Source organism: Nyctereutes procyonoides, unplaced genomic scaffold (assembly GCF_905146905.1).
Source record: "Nyctereutes procyonoides isolate TBG_1078 unplaced genomic scaffold, NYPRO_anot_genome, whole genome shotgun sequence".
Taxonomy (NCBI): Eukaryota; Metazoa; Chordata; class Mammalia; order Carnivora; family Canidae; genus Nyctereutes; species Nyctereutes procyonoides.
In genome coordinates this window covers 56164132-56170196 of record NW_026575020.1, presented here as the reverse complement: position 1 = coordinate 56170196, position 6065 = coordinate 56164132, and positions in this window count along the sequence as shown.

Sequence of the window (6065 nt, the reverse complement as noted above, 5' to 3'; positions counted from 1 at the left end):
CTTCTGGGGCGCCTGGCTGGCTTAGTCGGTACAGCATGTGACTATTGGTCTCAGAGTTGTGAGTTCAAGTCCCATGCTGGGTGTGGAGATTACTTAGAAGTAAATAAAATAAAATAAAATAAAATAAAATAAAATAAAATAAAATAAAATAAAATAAAAAAGCCTTTCCGAGCTCAGGGCCCTGGGCTACCGTCCAGGTCACATGCCCATGAAGCTGGCCCTGCCTCTGGACAACAGCCATTGGGGAGTGAACCTGCCACTGAGCTTGGAAGTGGATCATCCCTTAGCCAGGCTTGAGAGGCCCACAGGCCCAGCTAACGCTTCGATTATAGCCTCGCAAGAGACCCTGAGTCAAAGAACCTAGCTAAGCCATGCCATACAATTCCTGACCCAAAGAAACTGTGAGATAACAGTGTACGTTGTTTTAAGCAGCTAAGTTTGGGCTAACTTGCTAGGGCAGCCATAACTAACAAACACAGCTGGCATTCTTTTGGAAAGCACAACTTTTCTTCCCCCAAAGTAGGGTTATTTGGTTACTTTGAAACACAGTTCCTACTGAAAAGACAGGATAGATGCTTAAGCTTTCCCCTCTATTTACCTTTATTATTATTTTTAAAATCTCTACACCTAATGTGGTACTCAAACTCACAACCTCAAGATCAAGAGTCACACATTCTACCAACGAAGACGGTCAGGGCCCCGCACCAATTTTCGAAGTAGGATATTGGTTTATTTTTTTATTTTATTTTATTTATTTTATTTTTTTTTAATTTTTATTTATTTATGATAGTCACAGAGAGAGGGAGAGAGGCAGAGACATAGGCAGAGGGAGAAGCAGGCTCCATGCACCGGGAGCCCGATGTGGGATTCGATCCCGGGTCTCCAGGATCGCGCCCTGGGCCAAAGGCAGGCACCAATCCGCTGCGCCACCCAGGGATCCCTGGTTTATTTTTTTAAAAAAGATTTGATTTATTTATTTGAGAGAGAGAAAGAGGGCACAAGTGGAGGGAAAGTCAGAGGGAGAGGGAGAAACAGAGTCCCCGCTGAGCAGGGAGCCTGATGCAGGCCTCGATCCCAGGACCCCAGGGTAATGACCTGAGCCAAAGGCAGACGCTCAACTGACTGAGCCACCCAGACACCCCAAGATATTGGTTTAAAATGGCCCTCTGGGGGGGTCCCAAGAGTTTCTCTGGTTTCTCCTGTTTGAGTTTCTCAGGAACACACAACTTTTCACAATTCCTGTGTATCTCAATCATCTATGATCATTTTCCTTTTTAAAAAGATATATGTATATATATTTTTAAAGATTTTATTTATTTATTCATGAGAGATAGAGAGAGAGGCAGAGACACAGGCAGAGGGAGAAGCAGGCGCCATGCAGGGAGCCCGGTGTGGGACTCAATCCTGGGACTCCAGGATCACGTCCTGGGCCAAAGGCAGACGCTCAACCGCTGAGCCACCCAGGCGTCCCTTAAAGATATATTTATTTGAGAGACAGAATGTGAGCAGAGGAAGGGGCAGACGGAGAGGGAGAGAACCTCAAGCAGACTCCCAGCTGAGTGTAGAGTCCCAATGTGGGGCTCAGTCCCACAACCCCAAGATCATGACTTGAGCAAAAATCAAGAGTCAGAGGCCCAACCGACTGATCCACCCAGGCACCCATATGATCTTTTTTTTCTTTTCTTATCTTTTTTGATGCTCAGATTATTTTAGTTTGGCCACTGGGAGTCCTTTCTAGCTGATTCCTGGGCTTATGACCTGAGCCGAAGATTTTAAGTAATCTCTACACCCAACGTGGGGTTCCAAGTCACTCCCAAGATTAAGAGTCACATGCTCCCCTGACTGAGCCAGCCAGGCACCCTTCTTATTTTGTCATTTAAAAATTGACTTGTAGGGATCCCTGGGTGGCGCAGCGGTTTGGCGCCTGCCTTTGGCCCAGGGCGCGATCCTAGAGACCCAGTGCATGGAGCCTGCTTCTCCCTCTGCCTATGTCTCTGCCTCTCTCTCTCTCTCTCTCTGTGTGACTATCATAAATAAATTTTAAAAAAATTAAAAAAAAATTGACTTGTAGGGCAGCCCCGGTGGTGCAGCGTTTTAGCACTGCCTGCAGCCCAGGGCGTGATCCTTGAGACCCAGGATCGAGTCCCACGTCAGGCTCTCTGCATGGAGCCTGCTTCTCCCTCTGCCTGTGTCTCTGCCTCTCTGTGTATCTATGAATAAATAAATAAAATCTTTTAAAAAATAAAAAAAATAAAAATTGACTTGTAGAACCTCTTTTTTAGTTTCTGGATATTGATCCTTAGTTACATCCAACAGAAGCACTTTCTTCCATTTGCTTGGCTTCTAACTTTTCGAGGGCATCTGTTATGCCACAAAAGTCTACAGCTCTTATGTCATCTGATCTGTCGACCATGTTGTTGATGGCTTCTGGGTAGTGCTCCTAGCGTGGGGTGTCTTCCTAGGGAGGCCCCAACACCTCAAGGTTAGCTAAATGGCCTAATGTAACTCATCAAACAGCTAGTTAGTGGTGAGCTGGATATACTAGAGTATTTGCCACCAAAGCCCATGTCCCCCACCCCCACCCCACTGCCCTTCCAGGGTGACTGCAGCCTCCAGGGTGAGGAAGGGAAGATGCACCAGTGATCTGGCGTCTGCAGGATGAGCCCAGTGGGGATATGGGCTCTAGAATACCATTTAAAGGCCATCCCCAAAGCCACTCAGAATGACCAAGGTCGGCTGAGACTCGGATGCCCCAGGGGAGGGCTGATAAAGGGTTGAGAACAGCACGTGTGAGGAGCAGGCTGCTGGGAGGGAGGCTGAGATTTCAAGGTCACCAAGGGGGAGGAGACAGCATCAGGAAGAGAGGGTGCTGAAAAGCATCTCTGGGCCCCAAGAATCTGACCACATCAGCCTCTGGACACTGGGTGCTTCTAGGGTACCTGGGGTCTTGCAGCTCACGAGCCCCCAAATAGAGGGTAACTGGGCATGCCCTCTTAAGAGGAGGGCAGGATGGCAGAGAAGCTACATAGGCTTTGCACCTTACTAATGTCGAGAAACCCTCATAAGCATGAGCCTGTGGCCTTAATGCCTGTCATATTTAAGTGGGGCTGCCAGGTTTTCTGGTGAGAAAGCAGGAAGAGGGAGCAAAGACGAATCATGGCTTCCCCAGGTTCCCCAGCCCAGGCTGGGCTCCTTGGTGCAGCACCCCTTATCACCAGTAGGTGGCGACTCGGCACCACCGATACTAGCGGCCCACGGAGATCCTGGCTCTCTGCAAAATCCCTCAACTTCATCGGGCCCAAGCTGACTCTTTCTTTGCCCCCCTAGAGCCGGGGGTGGGGAGGTAAACCCAGAACATAAATGGAGAGGACATCTGAGGTCCTGGGTCAGCCAAATTCTGGACAGAGGGAATGCCTTTCTGATCCCTCTTCTCCCCTCGGGGGCCCCTGTCTCTTTCCTTATACCTTTGGCCTGGTCCCTTGCAGTAGCCTCTTCACTAGCCTTGCTCCCTTTGCCAAACCTGTCTCTCTGATGCCCAGCCAGCATGGTCCTCCTGAAATCCGGGTATGGTCCATGACGACTGGAAAGAACATGGGCCCTGGGTACAGTACCCAGCTCTGTTCTCCACCAGCTGTGTGGCCTTGGGCACAGCTCTAAAGCTCTCTGAACCTTGATGAGAAAGCCAGTATCTCTTCATTCAGTAGAGCTTCATGGTGTGTTCTAAATTTCTTTTAATCTCAGCAGACAAAGAGACCCCTCATGTTTTACTCCCCTGGACAAACATGGGGACATCCTTCAAAGGTATATTATCAGAACCTTCTTGAGTTTGCTAGCTTATGACTTCGGGATCTCCTTGCCCTTTTCTTCTGAGGGTTGCAGTGTCTCACCTTCTTGACCCGAATGTCATGAGGGGGTCTCAGGATGGCCCAGACACGAAAGAAAGCCTATCGTTCTCATGTGTCGGGGACCCAGCCGTGGTCGCTCCCTTCCCCAGCCTTCCTGCAAAGCACTGCTTATGGAGGACCAAGGGTTCTCATTTTAAAACTCTGAGTGTGTGGTCTTTATTCCACAAAGCCTGTTTCCTCATCTATACAGCTTGTCTTGCCCACCCGGCAGGATTGCTGTCAAGATTAAAAATGTAACCATGTCTATGAAAGCACTTTTCAAACAGTAAAATACTAGATGCAGTTTCCCAGTTTAAAGACTTCCCACTGCTTGCAGCACAATAAAAACACCTCTCCTGACCTATCACAGCGTCCAGCACACACCTCCTGCCTTCCCACACTCGCTGCCCAGCATCCTCCCAGCATGTCCTGGGATGCGGCCACACCAGGGGCCTGAAGTTCCCCTCCTGTCACCAGGGATTCCTCACCCCTGGGTCTTTGCTCTTGTTCTTCCCGCCCCGCCAGAGAGAGAGTACAAAGGGGTGAGGGGCAGAGGGAGAAGCAGGCTCTCCATGGAGCAGGGAGCTTGATGCAGGACTCGATCCCAGGACCCTGAGATCATGACCTGAGCCTAAGGCAGACACCTAACTGACTGAGCCACCCGGTCACCCCCATTTACACTACTTTTAGAAAAAGTTTAGGGGCACCTGGGTGGCTCAGTGGTTGAGCATCTGCCTTTGGCTTGGGTTGTAATCCTGGGGTCCTGGGATCCAGTCCCTGCTGGGAGACTGCTTCTCCCTCTGCCTATGTCTCTGCCTTCTCTCTGTGTCTCTCATGAATAAATAAATATCTTAAAAAAAAAAAAAGTAGGTGAATGGAGTTATACTCAACATGCACTTTGCTCTTTTTCACTTAATGTATCCTGGATGTATTCCACAGCAGCACACAATGTTGCCTAACTGCTTTTAACAGCTGTGCACCATTACTGCAAACTATACCCCTGGTCTATTTGATGCCCTCCCGCCCTCCCCCTGCGCAGGTGTCTGTGGTTGCAGCCAAGGCCATGATCAGCACCCCTGCACCTACATCACTGGGCAGCCTGCTGTGTTTCCATGAGACAAATCCCTGACATCAGTCATCACCACGAGTCCCTCTCCTCCTGGGGGCTCCTACAGTTAGCCTCCGCGTTCCAGGACAGCCCACATGGCTCAGGAGCCTTTGCTAGAATCTAAAGTCAGATCGTGACTTGGCTCAAGCCCCAGCTGCTCCACTTAATCTCCCTCTGCCTCAGTCTTCTCATCCCTAAAATGGAGATGATCATAGTGGTACCACTCCTGGACTTATCACAAGAGTTGAGATAACACATTAGGGCCCCACAATCAGGCTGCCCTCGTCCTTCCTGTCATAGTACCTGTGTACTTCCACCTCCCTACTGAGCACCAGCTCTTGGAGCACAGGCCCTGGTTTTGTTCCTATCGGTGCTCACAGCCCCCCCAGGGATGTGGTGGGTGCATGATAAATGGTCCTTGCATTTGCTACTGGGGAGCAACCCTCCAGCTTTGGCTCACTCCCCACTCCCAAGGCCTGGGGGATGGGGAGGAGGAGGAATGCCTTCCTCTGAGTAGTCCCCAGCAGTCAGGAGCCCCTCCTCCTCTTTCCACTTTTTAACCCTCCCACTCCCATCCCACTCAGGAGCTCTGTGAAGGGCCAGGGTCTTGGCTGTCCCCTGAGGCCAATAGGACTGCTTGATTCTGGTTCCACAGGTCCAAACCCCCTCCCCCTCCTACTCCCCATAACACAGTCTCTCGTCAAACTCTGCTCCTCCAGGCAGGCCAGGCAAAAGGTGGACTGGGGAGATAAGAGCATCGAGGGCTGAGAAAGGGGCCTGCAGACCTTGGAGTTCCTCTCAGCTCCCCAGCCACAGTCTTGTCTAGGCCGAAGAAGGAGGTTAGGCCATGTCCTCTTGCTGCTGAGGAGGAAGAAGGGTCCACCTGGGTAGCCAAACCCCGCCCAAGGGGCCCGGAGGGCAGAAGGACGGAGAGGCCCAGTGTCAGCAGGGGGTTAGCTGGCACACCACACCTGGCACCCACCCAGCCCACACCCACCCTGGAGGGAATTGGGCCGGTCTTGTTGATGCCTTTAGGAGGAGGAAGTTCACCAATTTTGGCCCTGGCCACAGGG